The 18082-nt window shown below is 41.0% G+C and overlaps 2 pseudogenes; both read right to left on the bottom strand.

Moving 5' to 3' along the window:
* Window positions 1–337: 337 nt before the first annotated feature.
* Window positions 338–949, bottom strand: LOC138843169 (small ribosomal subunit protein eS4-like; annotated as a pseudogene).
* Window positions 498–2646, bottom strand: LOC127492748 (cysteine--tRNA ligase, cytoplasmic pseudogene; annotated as a pseudogene).
* Window positions 2647–18082: the final 15436 nt, after the last annotated feature.

Genomic DNA, 18082 nt, shown 5'->3' with positions numbered 1-18082 from the left:
TAAACTATTAAAATATTTGGCTTTTGCAAAACTACAGCCCGGGGGCCAGCCCTGTGGCACAGTGGGTTAAGTAGCCCCTTGGCATGCCTGCACCTCATGTGGGAGCACCAGTTTGATAGTCCAAGTGCTTAGGCCACTGCCATACACGTGGGAGACCTGGAAGGAGTTCCTGTCTGTTTGCCTTGGTCTGGCCCAGCTCTGGCTGTTGTGGCCATTGAGGGAGTAAACCAGCAGATGGAAGATGTCTTTCTCTCTCTCTCTCTCTCTCTCTCTGCCTTTCACTCTCTCTGTGTAACTCTGTATTTCAAATAAATAAATGAATACATCTTTTAAAAATTTACCATGCTGTATTGTCTTTGACAAGGTAGGGACTTTTCCAACATACCACCTGCAGATCATTGCCTCCACTGCTCTGTTTGGCAGCCAGTTTCTTATCTCTGTCTTCAGCAATGGTGAGGTAGATTCCCTTTCCTTTAGTTAGAGAAATCCATGGTTTGTTACCAAAAAAACATTGTAGAGCCAGGTGGCAAAGCTGTTGCAACTAGCATCTGTTACAGGAACCTCATCAAAAGAGTGAGGACATCTCTCTGTTGGTGATCACTCCAATTCTTCCCACTTAGCACCTTTGGTCATAATGCATAGGTTGCCAGTGTCAAAACTGACGATAATAGTATTCTTGCCTGTCTTCAAATCAGTCTGAACAGTGGCATTCACCTTGATGAGGATCAGAATAGTGAATTGTTATGACCCTTGTGGGTCATCAGATGAGGATTTCTTTGGTTTCCACAAAGATCTTTTGCATTTTGCAGGGCATACTTGGTTGGCATCCTCAGGTGTAATCAAAGTGACCTTTGGTGTCTTAGATCAGAAGGAAATTCTCGCCAGACTTGTCAGTGCTGATGACATCCATAAAACCATCAAGTTAAGTTCTATCAGCTTGGACTTTGCATCACTCTTGCATCTTGGCTTGGCCTCTGCTCAGCTCCTTGCCTTCCGAGTCGTGAGTGGGCAGACCATTGTCATCAAACTTGGAGTACTTGTCACTTTTGGACAAGAACATCTTGCTGGGTGGGATCTTCATCCTGGCCAGCTTTGCCACCTCCTGCTCCTGCTTCCTCCTGGCGGTCTCCTCCTCCTTCCTCCGCTTCTCATCTTCAGCCCTCCTCTTCTCTTCTCTCCTTCAGTAGGGTATTCCTGTCTACCAGCTTCACCACAGTAGGCAGCCCTTCGTGGTCTTCCAGCCGCACCCCCAACTTGGGCAGGACCTCGTCCCGGAGGGTGTCAGTGAGCTGCAGAATCTCAGGGACTTTTTGCTCGCGGGCGATCCTCTGCACTCAGCACGTGCAGGCTGTGTCCAGGCCCTCTGGCGGGGAAACCCAGGGAGCTTTCCTCTTCAATGGTCCCGAAGATCTTGAGCAGGTGTGTCAGGTACTGGGCGACGCTCTGCAGCAGGCCGCGGTTGGGCCTCCTCCTCGCTACCTTCCGGGCCGCCATGCAGAGGTTGCACTGGCTGACCAATGGCCGCAGCTCTTCCATGACGGTGCGAGTGTCCACATTGTCACACAAGGCTTTGTGCACCGCCGCCTTCTTGTCATAGAAGCTGTGACTCAGCACGGTCTCCTCCTCCTCCCACTTCTTGAACTGGCTGGCAGCGTCCACCGGGGCTCGCAGGAGGTCCTTCACGTTGAGGAAAAACTCATTCAGGAACCGCTCCTACTGGAATACCGACTCCATGGTGTTGCTGGAGTAGTCCAGCGTGTCCTTCCAGGAGTGCAAGAGGAAGGCCAGCCGCAGCTGCCGCGCTGAGTGCTTCTACAAGGCGTCTTTAATGGTGATGAATTTCTTCAGGGATTTCGACATCTTGCAGCCCGCCATCGTCAGGTGGCCCGTGTGCAGGAAGTACCTGACCCAGCAGTCGTTTTCAAAGTAGGCCTCTGATTGTGCCAGCTCATTGTCGTGGTGGGGGAACCACAGGTCGAACCCTCCTCCATGAATGTCCATCGAAGCTCCAAGCACGGTGCCCGCCATGGCGGAGCACTCGATGTGCCATCCTGGACGCCCGTTTCCCCACGGGCACGGCCAGGACGGCTCCCCGGCCTTGGAGGCCTTCCACAGCGTGAAGTCATTGGGAGAGCGCTTCTAGCTCAGGTCACCTTCCCCTTCCTGAAGAGCCGTCTGGTCGCCCAGGACTTCGGGCGCCAGCTTCCCATAGGAGTGTTTCTCACTGGAGGCAAACTTCACCGTGTCGAAGTAGAAGGATCCGTTGGAAACATAGCCATAGCCGTTGTCCACGATCTTCTGAACGAAGCTGATGATCTCCGGCACATACTCGCTCACCCAGGTTAAGATGTCTGGGGGGAGAACGTTCAGGGCTTCAATGTCCTTGTGGAACTCCGCCTCCCAGAACTTGGGCAGTGTGGAGAAGATGGAGCTGTCAGTGACCCAGTGCGTGCAGATTTTCTTCCCTTCATCTCCTCTCATGGCATACTTAAGTCTGTTGCTTAGAAAAATGATGACAGGAAGACATTTTCTCAGCTTGTGGGGACTGGCAGATGGATGAGTAGGAAACATACCAGTAAGTTTATCCAATATCCAATGTTTTGGAGTTGCTACTCACCTTAAATGCTTCTTAGGGCCATGAGCCATGGTTGTGCTAGGTAAAAAAGAGGAATAAATAAATCTTCTAAAAGAAATCACTGCCTTCCCTATGTTAACACATCCATAGTGATAACGTTGCCTTTACTTCTTCTGCCTCCCTGAAATATGACTGTCCCACATTCTGAGCTGACCATTCAAATGATTTTGGTCACCCAGAGAGCTTTAAGTTAAGTAAAAAGCTCAGTATTATTTTACTTCTCTTTGCTTTTATATCACTATGCCATCTTTCTGTTATAAAATCTGCTAGATTCTATACAAACAGGACTGAGTTTGTATTAGATTCTGTTGTAGATGAGCAGAATGCTCCGGGGAGAGAGAATGTTGTCTTGTCTATACCTATCTGTATCACAAAGTGCCAACTCTTTCATAATAGCAGAGCAAGCATGACACAATGGTGGGAAGAAGAGGACCCCTGGAAGGAAGCTGTCAGAAGAATATACCATGTGATAAAACATATGGGTATAATCAGTCATATAAGTTGTGAAACACAACTTACTATCTCATTTCTCCTAGGAAAATGTAACAACTAGTGTTTGAAACTAGAACATAGGAAGAAACTAAGAACAAAGCAAATGTATAAACAAATTGCCAAGAGGCCCTCTATACCATGAGTGATCATGCTCCACCCTATTCAGCTCTGAGGTTAAGTTGATGGGAGGTAAGAAGGGGAGCAGAATCAAGAGGTAACTACACAGATGTAAGAGGAAATAAATAAGACCAAAAACGTGAGGAGCTTCTAGTAGCCAAGAGATGGCTGAGAGAAAACGGGTGCAAAAGGACACTTTGGGATTCCCTAAGAAACTATAACCATGATTTACTGTTGGAGTCAAAGAGGAAATTAGGCTAAAATATGGGGTGGGGGCATTTGTAAAGCTCTGGGTATCAGGTACAATTGCCGGTTAGAACCAAAACCAACACAACTCATCTCCTCAAGCAAGGATCTAGATTATGATTAGAGTTCTTTGGTGGAACTGAGACTTAGTTGAAAGACTGTTGACCTGAGAGTCAGTCCCTGGGCAACCCTGTATTCTATTCTAACTCCTATGTGTCTATAACCACAAATAAATCACTGTTACCTACAAAACATAGCTAATGATTTGGCACTGATCTTTTTGAGAAAACATTTGTAGGGAGAATTGGCCATATTCTTTCTAGGGACTCTTCCCCTTAGTCCCATCCTCATATTCTTTATCAATTTGAATCAGTCACTTTAGTCTGATGTCATAATTAGAATGACTTAGTGAATATCTAGTATGCATCAGACACTGGTAAAGATCATTTTATCTGTCTACGTCTTTTCATCAACCCTACAAGGTAGAGTCAGCATTGTGATACAGTGGATTAACCCACCACTTGTAATACCAACATCCAGTACCAGAGAGGTAGTTTGAGTTCATGAGTCTCAGCTGCTCTGCTTCTGATTCAGCTCCCTGCTAAGGCAACCTGGGAAAGCAGCAGATGATGTCCCAACTGCTTAGGCCCCTGCCACCCCTGTGGGAGACCCAGATGGAGTTCCAGGCTCCTGGTTTCAGCCTGGCCCTGCTCCAATTGTCGTGACCATTTGGTGAGTGAACGAGTGGATGGACCATTCTCTCCCACAGCTTCTCTACCCAACCCCACCCCCCGTCTCTTTCTCCCCTCCCACTTTCTCTCCCTCTTTTTCTCCCTCCTTCCTTTCCTCCTTTCCTCTATCACTCTGCCTTTCAAATAAATAAGTAAATAAATAAATCTTTTAAAAAAACTCAATAGGTTGCAGAAATTAAGGCTTACAAAGGTGAATAGATTTTGCTCAAGGCTATAAAATTAGTAAATGACAAAACTGGGATTTGACTTTAAGTGTGTTTGCTCCAAAGTCTGTTCATAAGCTTGAGAAAGGAGTAGGAGTTAAATACAGCCTAAATAATTAAAACTCTCACCTCAGTTGGCGAATTCTCAGCTGCACCAATATCACGCCACAAATAGTGGGTAGACAGCCGCTTCTAGCAACTGCATGGACGCTTCAAATGAAATCCAGTTGTTATGCAGATTGCTTGGCTTAGGAACAAAAAGAAAACAAAATCCAAAGGTTTGAGGGAAATTTGAAGATAAAAAGCTTTCTAAAGAACAAATGATTGTTTAAAATGCTATCAAATGAGTTTCCAGAAATGGCTACTGTTTTATGTTAAAAGAAAAATTGTGTGTTCTCTTAAACTCAGAACAGCTAAAAATTTAAAGAGGGATGGCAGGAGTCTGGTTCAAATAAATTTCCTAAAACTTAGGAATAATGTCAAAGAAAGCCCCAGGTAAAAGTTCTTGTAGAAAATCAATTACCAGGGCTGGCGCTGTGGTGTAGCGGGTAAAGCCTCTGCCTGCAGTGCCAGCATTCCATATGGGTGCCGGTTTGAGTCCAGCTGCTCCACTTCCAGTCCAGCTCTCAGCTATAGCCTGGGAAAGCAGTAGAAGATGGCCCAAGTCCTTGGGCCCCTGCACCTACCTGGGAGACCTTGAAGAGTCTCCTGGCTCCTGGCTTTGGATCGGCACAGCTCCAGCCTTGCAGCCATTTGGAGTTGATGGAAGACCTCTCTCTCTCTCTCTCTGCCCCTCCTTCTCCCTCTGTGTAACTCTGACTTTCAAGTAAATAAATAAATCTTAAAAAAATTACCAATCCACGGTTCATTCATACATTCGATGTTCTTTTTCATTATTGAAAGGTTGAAATCCACAAAAGAACCATATATAGTGATTTTATAGAATGATTATAAGAAGCCACCCATTAAATACAGGGATGTAACAATTACCTGTTCCTTAGAAGATGCCTCCTGAGAGCCCTTCCCCTTCTCCTGGGGTTTTCTAGTTATTTCCATTTACTCAATTCTGCCATATTTAACCCGTGTGTATATGTGTATAAGAGTGTGTGTGTATTTATGTTTATCTGACACATTTTTTTTCCTTTGCCTATTTTGGAACTCTCCAAATGAGCTTATGATGCAGGTGTTCTCCTTCCTGTGTTTGTGAATCTGATCTTTTCACTATATCTGACCCCATTTACATTATGGCCGGCACTGTGCCAATCTGAAGCCAGGAGCCAGGTGCTTCCTCCTGGTCTCCCACGCAGGTGCAGGTGCCCAAGCACTTGGGCCATTCTCCATTGCCCTCCTGGGCTGTAGCAGAAAGCTGGACTGGAAGAGGAGCAACCAGGACTAGAACCCGGTAACCATATGGGATGCTGGTGCCACAGGCGGAGGATTAACCAAGTGAGCCATGGTGCTGGCCCCCCACCCCCATTTACATTTTCATCCTCTTCCTTCTCTACTATGGTGGCTGTGAGAAGGAACCTTTCAGACCCCATCTACAGAAAATGATCAAGGGTCCCAGTTACTGAACTCTGAATTTGTAGCTATGTTTTTGGCAAGGCCACATTGCCTACAAACCTCTCAATCAATGGCCAAGTGCAGCAGGGTTGTTGAGACAGGCATCTTCATGGGAGCTGCTAAGGTCTTCTGATGGTTGACTTTGGCTGGAACCCAATAGCCAGGCTGAGCCTTGTTTGGACTTGTTTAAGCAGCATACCTGTTAGGTTTGGAATAGCTCTGGGTTCTGTCCTTTCCTCCCTCCCAGAAAGGAGAGATGGATAAAGGAGGCAGAGACCAACCTCAACAGAGACAGGTTGTTTTATTGAAGCAAAAAGGTGGTGCCAGTCTCTGAGGAGACTGCGTGCAGGGTGAACGTAGGGCTGGGTTTTTATCTGGTCTGGTTACCAAGGGAACTTACACTAAGGGCTTTCCAGAAGCCTTGGAGGCCTTTTGCTTTTCTAGTTTTGCAGGTGGCTTAGAAAGAAAGAGACCATCAGTGCATCTCCCACAGTGAGGGGGTGGGAGGAAGGGAGGGGAGATGGGGCAATGTGCCCTTTAACACAAACCGATCTTCTTTCCTTTCCTCTTTTGCTCAGTTTCATTTGTACCGTTGTTTAACAGTTCACTTGCCTTTTCTGAGTTATATTATCATTTTCTATCACATAAGCATTTCCCTAAAAATGTCGATACACATCTAATCCCATCTTGGTGTGGGCTTCTCCAAGTGCCTGGGTGAACACACTCAATATTAATCATAATCATTCCTTTTCACACACTATACGATTCCCTTGCCCTCTCTTGCCTTGACTTTGCTTGGCTAAGCCACCCATTTGGTTAAATGCAATTATCTTCCTGTTTTGTGTCTGTTTCTGTGCAAATAGGTGTGGCTGAATAAAAATCTGCAACATACTGACTGATCTTATTTCAGATTCCTGACCCTGGAGCTTCAAGTGTATCCTTAAGGTAGCCAGATAATCTACTGAATTCTCCTGGTTTGTTTGTTCTACTTTTCAGAGGACTGTGTCACATTTTACCTTCTATTTCCTGACTGGCTTTTGGGCCATGATCTTGCTTGTTTCACTGAAAAGGAACTCAAAAAATTCTTCCATGGAGTCCCACAACAGCGTCCACCCATCTCTTTGCACTTGCTGCTGTGGGTTCTGCTTTTTCTCCTATTACCATAGTTGAACTGCCCTGTGTTGTTAGCCAGGTCAGTTCTTCGACTATTATCCAATATATTTGGCCTTTTTAAAGGTATTTCCCTAAGATGTTATCCTCTTTTTTTTTTTTTTTTTTTGCCTCATCAATTTTCATCCTCCCTTTTGTGCCTGTTAGAGTGAAAACAGATGTTTTTATGCTATCTTAACATACTAGCTATGGATCACTTTTCCTTCAGTCACAGTCTGATTTCTCTTCATTTCTTTAGACCAAAATGGCTTGAATGGGTTATTTATACTTATCTCCAATTTGTTTCTTTTCTTTTCTGTGTTCCAGGTTTTGCATCCATAAATCCAGCAACTTTATTTTAAAATAAATACCATCAATAATTGTCACATTGCTAAATCCGAAAGTCGATCTTTAATTTTCATCCTACTTTACTCATGAGGATTTGACTTCATTCCTTCTTGAAACCTCGCTTGCACTTTCTTTGCTTCTTATTCCTTCTTGCATCAAAGAGCTATCTGTGATCATGTTCCTGCTTCCTTTAGAATTTCTTTTACTGAGAGTTTGCTGGTAGCAGACATTGTTTTTCTGAAAATGAATGTATATTTCCCTTCTTCTGGTGGCCAAATATTTTCTTTCAGCAAATTCCAGAATCATTCCACTCCCCCATGGCTTCTTAGTCTAAGTGCCGCTCCATTGGAAATGTTGCTTTAAATCTTGTGATGACATGAGTAGATATGAATTTATTTATATTCTGCTTAGGATACTTGACAATACCTAAATCTTAAAGTAGCTTATAAAAGGCATTAATTTAATAATCAAGTATTGCCTCAATCCCCTCCTTTTTCTCTTCTCTGGATTCCAGTTATATGGATGTTATCTCTTTAGCTACTTTCCACCTCTTGTTTCTGTGCTACAGTTAGAAGCATTTCCTTTAGTCTATTTTTATGTTTACAATGTTTATGATCAACTCTATATAATCTGATGAATCATTTATTAAATTTTCTATTTCAATTATTCTGTATATCATTTCTGATAATACTATTTCATTGTTCAAATCTCTTGTACTGTATGTTACTTTTCATTACCCCAGTAGTATTTTAAAGTTTGATTTAAGTTCTGAGTCTTACTCTTTTATTTGAAATTTTAAGAGCTCATTTTGCTGCATTTTACATAGAGATGTTCCATACTGTTTACAATATGGTGTTCATGTGTTTTTCTCAAACTCAGCTGGAGTTTTAAAGCATTCATCACTATGGCAGGTGTCACATGAAATTGTTACACTGTACCAAGACCCTAATTTGTCCTGGTTCTTGTGAGGGAACAGAACCCCAGTAGAAGGAGAGTAGGAACAAAACTGGGCTAAGACAGAAGTTCCAAAGATATTATCATCTACTTAAAATCTGTTCTCTTGGGGTCACTGAAATGTTGATATATACTGCTTTCTGCTCTTACCCAGCATCCGCTTCATGTATATGAATGATAATTATCACCTTGCAGCTCTTCCTGGGGAGTGCTGCCCTCCAAACACTGTAGGGAGATCTTGAAGGGGTCTCTTCTAGGAATCATGACAATGAATGTGACTTTGTTGGGTCAGTTATTTTGCAGCTTCATGTAATTTTGTACCATGGACAATAAAAAAGCCCGAGTAAAACTTGTGTTTGCTATAAGATTTCAAATGAATTTGGCACTCTCAGGAATATTCTTTTAATCCAAGCAAAATATTTCATACATTTTTCATTGTTAGCACATTAGCTTTTTGAATATTTCATGGGGAAAAAAGTCCAACAAATCAACTTTAAACAGTAAGATTTTTGGTACCATATTTTTATTTACACATCTTTCTGGCAATAGAAGATCTGAAAGGCAAACCAAGGTTAATGTTCTAGCAATCAGCTAGAATTAATTGATGGAGACATTTCAGCGTAAAATAAAATTATCTTGACAGCTTTTCATTAGGGAAACAACCTGCCAGTCAAAGGATTACCTAATTTTTCCCCTAATCATGACAAACTGTTATTAATAGCAACTTACACATGTACTACACATCTTGAGAGATGGATTCCTGCAGACTTTGAAGCACAGATTACTGAAATAGCCTCCTTCCCCATTGACTAGATCCTGGGCATTCCTAAAATACTGATACAAAGAGTAGTTTTTTCCAAATACAGTTCAAAGGGCTCTGTTTGTCTTCTCAAAGCAATTCATAAAACAAAATTCTAAAAATGGAGTGTTAAACAGTAATGTTCCAGAGACTTTGATTGGAGGGGATGACTCACTGATTGGAAAGTCTTTTTAGCTCAAAGAATATGCATCAAATACTTAATGTGAATAAATCTTTTGTAGTTTAGGAATGAGTCACAAAGTCCTACAAGGAAGGGCATGAAGAAGGTTGCTTTTATGTGAACGGGCATCCTAAGAAGGACTTGGGAGTGGATTCCTCAGCTTTCTAGTGTGAATTTGGGAGCATTCATCTCCCTGAACCTTGTGGTCATGACTTTGTGAATGCAGGAGAAACAAGAGAATGTGGAAGCGAAGGTCCTGGGTGGTTGCTAGGAAAGACTGAATCCTTTTCTCTACCCACGTTTTCCACTGAGAACCCAGGAAAACTCAGTGTAGAGAGGGGAGCCTATTGAAAGGCCATCCAGGTAAGGTAGAGCCAAAATGAAAGAGGAGAATTCTTAATTAAAGGCAAAAAATAGGCTTGTCCTTAATGTTTGTGTAGCCTGTGAGTTATAAATTGATATATAAATATCAGTTGACAAACCATTAAAATTTGTCCTAATCTCTTCATAATGAATTTTACCTAAACAGCAACAAATTTTAAAAATCATACTGTTATTTTTAAGTGACTTTATATAACTTAATATTTTATAATTATCAATTATATTTAAAAGTATGCTTTCAAGACTTTCACATTTTTAAGAAAATAAAACTGAAATTTAAATATATTTTAAATGTAATTCAATCTTATTAAATACTCTTATAATAGTATTTGTGATTATATTATTCCTCTTCCAAATAGTTGGTAATGTAACAAAGAGGTATCATGTTCCTTGGGTTTATCCTTAGATGTATTTGTGTGTATTCAAGGGAAATATAAATTATTTAATATTGGAAAATGTTCCCTAGCCAAGGACAGCTGTTGTGCATATTTCACAAATTCATAAATATCTTTTGAATTCATAAATTTTAGGAACACCAAAACAAAGAGTAATAACAAAGATGTTCAACACCACTGGGCAACATGGCTTTATTATGCAATAATGTTATAGCTATGCCATCAGAATTAAAGGATTTGACAAATTAGTCTTTCTGTATTTACCTTAAGTATGTCTCCTGCTTAAATCCTCCTCAGACTTCATAGATATGTCCATCTTTAGTGTTAACAGGGACATAATCCAAAATATGGTAATTGGATAGTGTGACTTTCTGCAGGGAAAAATCGGAAGCAGCACTTCCCTGGAGCCTGCATGGTGTGATCTATGCTTGTAAATCAAGCACAGATATTGAATGTTATGATGTAAACTTTTCCATAGATGAACATGAAGTTCCAAGTGATAAAAAATTGTTTTTATCTTTGTGTACATGTATATGGTACCTATGTATACATATACCACATATATATTGGTACATATATATATATGCATATATACATGCAATTTATTTCCATTGTTGGAAATACATTTTTAATGAAAACTTTTACATATATATACGTGTGTGTGTGTGTGTGTGTGTGTGTGTGTTTGTGATATGTGGTGCCTCTAAAGCATGAAATACTGGTCAGGAAACCTTGTGCAGGTCTTGAGAAAAATGGTTTATAAAATCTAGCACCATTGGACTTTTTTGGTTTTTTTGGAAGCCCTTGTTGCATAAAGAACTTTGATGGATGACCTAAGAAGGTAGGCTCAAATGTAATACCAGAGCACCAGGAAGAGAACTCTAGGAGGGCTTGTCCCTGGTGGTTTGTGTAGTGGATGTGGGTGTGAGGCAAAGGTGGGAGCAGAGGCAGAGGAAAGAATTCTTTGCAGGCGCAAATTTCATGAGGAGATTTACTCATGAGCCAAATTTGAAATAGAATTATAATTGTTATATGGATACAAGATTCACAGTGTATGATATGTTTCATGGAGTGCTTTTTCCCCATCAAAATCTGTCAAGGATTCTTCAAATAACCTGGTGACTCTTCTTGGAATCTATTAAGAAGCAGCCTTGGGAATAGAAAGCTCTCCAGAGCCCCATTTCAGCTGCAACAATACAGTAAGATAAAAGGGATGAGATGGAAACTAACCATCTTGATGATGGGCTCAGCTTTTAAAGTATTTGTTATACTCTGGCTTCTTTTCTTTTTTTTTCTTGGCAAGGGTACAGAGGTTAAAGCTTTGAAAAGAATAGCACAAAACTACATGATAATGAAAAACTGGGCTTTTATTGAATATTCTTTCATTTCTACAGACTGCAAACCACAATTTTATACACGTTTTTAATAAATGCCATTTTGTCCTATAATTTATGCAATCAAACAACCAGATCATTTATACTCTAAGAGGGCAGTACTACAAAAGTAAAGACAAAGAAGGTTGCTGTGAAGGTTATCTTGTGCCCATCTGATAGGTGACTGTCTCAACTTGAAATGTGATGTGACCTCAGAAGTAATACAAGTGTGTTACATAATAGTAATGTAAAAAAAATACACTAACTTAAGCAAGAAGGACATGATTTGTGGGAAATAAACTCCCTTAAGTCTTCTTACATATGTAGTCAACAAAATAGGAATGCAATTCTTTATATTAACAGTGTAGTCAAGAACTGAATTGAAAAGCTGAAAATCTTCATCCTAATGTTTGATATTTATCAGCTGGGATAGGAGAATCAAGTTTGGGAGAAAATAAATACATGTTCCCATTCTGGAGAGATGTAGGGCCAGTTCAGTGATAAATATTCAAACACATGTGGTGACAGCTTATAGTTCAATGTGTCAGGATCTTAAAAAAATTCATCAATATAACAATCAATTAGTTTGTAAAGGGATTTCCTAGGAAAATTGGATTGCCATCTGCCATGCTTAAGAAACCTGGTGAGACGAAAAGCAGTTTGAACCACAGTGGCTTCCATTATAAAAGTTGGGTGTGTGTGTACGTTGGGATTGCCATGGCACTGAGAAAGAAGTTGGACTGGCTAGAAAGGCATGTGGTGTGTTCGAAGGCTGGTGTGTTGTTTCAACTTTTTGTTTAGTAACTTTTCAGTGAGGAGAAGCCAGTTTCTATACCCACATACAATACCCTTCTACCATCTCTAAATTCGAGTGATCTTATGATCTTACTTCTCTTGGTGGATTTGAGAAAATTTTGGTGTCTTTAAAATGTGTTTTCAGGAGTTCTAAAACTCACAAGATACTGCCTTATAAAGCCCAGGCCTTTATTACTTTTGTGAGAGCCCTGTACATGAGTACAAATCACAAAGTTCCAGCTTGACTATGTGTTGCAAAAACTCTTCTGAGAAATTAAAATCTTAGCTGTAGCCAAGCACAGTCCTAAAAAAAAAAAGGGTTATTTTTCACTATAACTCAATACTTAGATTAGGGTAATTCTTTATGTCACTAGTTTATGTGGCATGGTTATTATTGGGCTCTGTTATCACCTGCATTGAACTTACTGGTTTTGTTCCATGCCCTAAACAAGTAGATAATTTTTTTCAGACACTGGATACCATTTAGCATGTTATTATAGCTGTACTCTTAATGATACCCAAAGGACTTGAAAGAGTTAATGTTCCTTCTTTAGCATCAGGAAGTAAATTAAGGTTCCAGGAAAATTTGGATTCTTGTTATTATAATTAGAGATGAGGATAATGTGCAGAGATAATTGGTTCACAGTGACTGCAAAACAATGGACAGCCCTGTGTGGCCAGACCACCTGTTAATACCTGGGCACATCTGATAAACTCTGTGTCCTAATTCTTGAATGTATTTCATCCCAGCAGTATACAGTGTCTATCACCTGGGCTCTTTGTCTCTCATTTCTAAAATATTTGTTTATGTATGTACATATTTATTCAAAAGACTGACAGAGGGAGAGACAGAGAGAATGATCTTCATCTGCTGGTTCGCTCCCCAAATGCCCGTAACATCCTGGACTGGGCCAGGCTGAAGCTAGATGAATGGAACTCCATCCTGGCTTCTCAAATGGGTGGAAGGGGCCCAAGTACTTGAACCATTCTCCACTGCCTCTCAGGTGCCTTGGCAGGAAGTTGGATTGAAAGTGCAGAGGAGCTGGGAATTGATCCCAGGCATATGATATGGGATGCAGGCATCCCAAGTGTTGGCTTAACCCACTGTGCCACAACACCCACTTCATGGGCCCTCGTTATGACCATCTAATGAATACTGGCTGAGTCAAAGCTATTTTGTTAATGAGGTACCGCTTCACTTTAGGGTGGATTATTTATACTTAAGCCTCAATTTTCATAAAAGCCATTGAACATGAAAATATATTTCAGGATAAATTTGTTCATATGTGGAAATATGGAATTCTGGCTGCTCACACTTAAGACTGAACTCCTATAATTTAAAGACAGGACCTAGCCTCTCATCCACCTCACTTAGCTCAGGGTGTCCTTGCCTATTCTTTATCCAGAGGAATTCACTGACTTGAGGGATTGTCAGCTGGCCTGACAAGGTTCAAATCATTGTATTCAAGGAGTCCCATTTGCTTCTCTAATAGGTAAGAACCTTGACGGCCAAGGTGTCCTGGGTGGTTTGTATAGGGGAATTCCGGGTCTAGGAAGAATGTAACTTCCACCTGTATGTAACCCCCAGATCAACTGAAGCCCACCTTTCCAACATAAATTCCCTAAAAATATGGCTTCACCAGCCAATCAAAGGAAGATCATGAATACTGCTGACCAACCAGAAACTTGGACACTAGTTGATCATGTACCTCTCCACCCCAATTTCAGTTTGTAAGAACCCTCACCCATAACTCCTCTGGGAGCCTGTGAATTAAGCAGTAGCTGTGCCACTCCTTGCTCTGGGCTTTGCAATGAATATCTACTTTCTCCTACCGGCCTGATGGCAGTGATTGACTTCCTGCATGTCAGATGAGTGGACTCGGTTTGAGGGTTATATAGCAATACCTCCAACCAGTCTGGGGTGTTGTTCAGCACCCTCTTTGTTAAGTGTTAAATGAGGAAGCCATTGTGATCGTTTTTGTCCTGTTTATTCCCCCTGTCAGTACCATCCCAAGGTAAGAGCACTTGTCAAAGATCTAGCAGTCTGGGAGAGGCTGGAATAGGAAATGTGAGAGCTGACCTGGGCTTGCTGCTAAAAGGCAATTGAATATGAAGGTAGTTTGCTTGGGAGAAAAAGAGGAATGTAGCTTTTTCAGCTTGTGCCACCCTTTCCCCACGTCCAAATACCTAGAGATTGCGCAGTATTGCTTGTCCACAAGCCTTCCTCTAATCATCAAGACACAATATTGGAAACTGTCTCCTTCTCTAGCCAAGTGCCATGTTTTCTCCTGTCTTAGGATTTTTCTTTAACTTCAGCACTTAAAACTTGTATAAACTTGTGGAGGGAGGAGGAAGAGGAGCACACATGGCATGATATGCTTTTTAATTGTGCCAGACCCATGGCACTGTTATCCTTGAAGAAGATGCTACACTATACTAAACTTCTCAGAGAGCCACTGGAGAATGTCATATTACAGCTTTCCACCATTTCTTCTTTAATCATCTCATCTTTCCCATTCAGCTCCAAACATCTAAACCAATAGCATGATCAGTTTCAGCCATGAATGTGACTCTTTTACGTTCCACAAATGCAGGCATTTGCTGCCGTTTTCTGATGAAAGCCAGAGGAGCAATGTTTATACTTCCTCCCTCATCACCTTGCCAGATGGTCCTAAAAAAAAAAAAAAAACCCACTAATTCAGTTTCAGTTTTCTCAACTTTCACATAAGGAGAGTTACACTTGTGAGGATGAATTGAGATGATACATAGGAAAGTTCTAAGTGCTCTATAGGACAGTGCTATAAAAATGCAAGATCTTGCTGTTATTATCTATTAGAATTACACTCTGGTATTAGAAGAAGCAAGATCTAAGGTGTACCCAATAATCTGCTCCACTAGAAATGTTTGTACATTTCAGAGTGTAATAGAATGCTAGAAAACATTTCTTGAGACTCTAAAGTATAAATTAGTTTTATTAATAGTGGAAAATTAATAGCTTATTGATAATAGACACCAGTAATTGAGAGTCTGGGGCCATATATATTATAAGTAAAAATAGAATCCAAATAGTTGGTTAAAATATGCTATGGAGTAACTGCAGTATATGTGTATGTGCAAGAGGAAGGGAAAAATTATAGAAATTCAATAAAAATGCCGGCACCACGGCTCAATAGGCTAATCCTCCACCTGCGGTGCTGGCACACTGGGTTCTAGTTCCGGTGAGGGTGCCGGATTTTGTCCTGGTTCCTCCTCTTCCAGTCCAGCTCTCTGCTGTGGCATGGGAGTGCAGTGGAGGATGGCCCAAGTCTTTGGGCCCTGCACCTGCATGGGAGACCAGGAGAAACTCCTGGCTCCTGGCTTCAGATCAGCGTGGTGCACTGGCCATAGCATGCCGGCCCACAGCAGCCATTAGGGGGTGAACCAGTGGAAAAGGAAGACATTTCTCTCTGTCTCTCTCTCTCTCACTGTCTACTCTGTCTGTCAAAATAAAAAGATTCAATAGAAATATAAATGCTTAAATATATAATTTCTAACATTTTTACTTCTTGCTTAGAAGCACTTTTTCACATGCAATTTTATAATGGCACTTGGTCATGTAAACTTCTTACTATCTTGAGTACCATGGTATTTATAACCCACATCTTTCATAGATCTCATTGCTTCCTGACATACTCCTCATGTAGGAGTTATAACTAGAGTATGAGTTATTGTCTCTTGTCAGCTAGTGGAATAATGCTTTGCTTTTTGTGTGTGTGTGGTTGACTGACTAACATGAAACAAAGGTTATGAATTCTTGATCTACTCTGCCATAACTTGGCTGGCAGGAACACGAGATATTTTCTAACCCTGGACAGTTCGAGCCAGCTCACACAGATGGCATGCTTACTTCTATCATGACTACTAGGAAACTGGATTTTAGTAATGTTATCTTCAAATAACACTTAAATCCAAGAACTGAGTCTCATTGGCAGTACCATTACCAGCATGCTGAATCAATATGTGTCCTCATAATTGAGATAGCTGACCTCTTGATGGGACCAAGAGGCTTCAAGTGGATGATGATTGTCATGTGACTTTCCATGGGAACATCTGTCATTGCTGTTCCTCAAAACAGTTCTAGGAGCAGTTCTTAACAAGTGGCAATTTGGTCCTTGCACCCCAAGAGATTATTTGGAAAATATCTGAAGACATTTTTATTATCACAACTAGGGAAGTCCTGCAAGTGTCTAGTTAGTGAAGAGCAGGGATGCTGCTGAACCCACAATACACAGGACAACACCCTACACCAAAAATTATCAGGTGTAAGGTGCCAGTAGTATCAAGGTTGAGAAAAAAATCCATCTTTGAGGTAAAGGGTTTCAGGAACAGCTAACTGGCACAGGAGATAGGACAGATGAACCACAAGCCTAGGTCAAATCTACTCCACATGGGATATATTAAAAAGCCAGATTTGGTGATAAGGAAGCATGGTTCAGAGCATTCCTGTGATGACAAGGACAAAATCTCCCCTCTCCTTTTGATACTATATTAATATTACTAACACCCTATTACTCATTTTCCGAAATAAAGCATTCGGTGTTTACTTCCCTAGTTCTTGACAGTCCTGCAGGGAAGAAAGAAATTCAGAGCAATTGCTGACATGCCATGCTCACATAATATCCCTACACACTTCCACCCCAAATAAATGAGGGGCTGTCCATCATACATGTGTGACAACTTGTGTGCCAGCTCTAATGGGGAAGCTTGCAGCAGCTGCACACTATCCAGATCCCAACCACACAGCTGTAGAGCAGCTGTGAAATAACTGATCACATTTCCAAGTACCAAGGATGATGTCAAGATTCATTCATATCAAGTCACCCTGGGATTTGCAATCTATTGTAAACTAAACTAATTTAAGAAGGGCATCTGTTGTGTTCTCTCTCACATTGCCTTGAGCAGCCTTTCCCTTTTTAGTATAAGGTTTTTGTTTCTGTGTCTCATGACAGCAACTCCTCCTTCCGTGAAATGCTGAACCTTTGCCAACTTTCCAGCCACATTGTGAATAAATCAACTATGTTCCATCAGGTGGCAGAGAGATCATTCTGAATTTTCTTGTGGCAGATGGTTTGACACACCGAATTGAAGTCAGATATTTTTTCAGATGTTCTTGATATGCTATATGGAAATGTACAGCATGTCTCCACTGGCTCAAGGAGCAGATTTCAAGTAAATGTGTTGCGCTCAGCACACATATTGCATTGTTCAAAGGAAAAAAATCCTACCTATAGATATCTAGCTGTATTTATGGAGAAATTTGTGCTAGTTACATCTAAGAAGGGCAATTGGGGATCTAAAGTTAGCCAATTTTGGGTTTATAGTGAACTGAATAAAGAAGGCTACCTATTCTCGATTAAGCATGATCCAGGACAAGAATAGCTTTCACAAGCACAAAATAGAGCTATATAATTCAGAAACTCGAATTCCCTTACTGACTTTCAAAGTCTATAAAACAGGAATACATATTCTTGCAATAGAGCTTCACTGAAGCATGATCAGAAAGTGATGACTTGGAATTCTGATTTCTGAGAGTTTCAGGTATACTCAAAATTAGCAGGGAAAAGACACATCCATGAGAAGTCTCAGCTCCGGGTAGATGGGGGATTTTGTATTTTTAGGTCTGGGTTTTCAGGCAGAAGAACTTTTGCAATAGAATAAAC

This window comes from Oryctolagus cuniculus, chromosome 14, assembly GCF_964237555.1.
Source record: "Oryctolagus cuniculus chromosome 14, mOryCun1.1, whole genome shotgun sequence".
Lineage (NCBI taxonomy): Eukaryota > Metazoa > Chordata > Mammalia > Lagomorpha > Leporidae > Oryctolagus > Oryctolagus cuniculus.
Note: the sequence above shows the minus strand (reverse complement) of the source record. Positions and strands in the feature narration are given on the sequence as shown.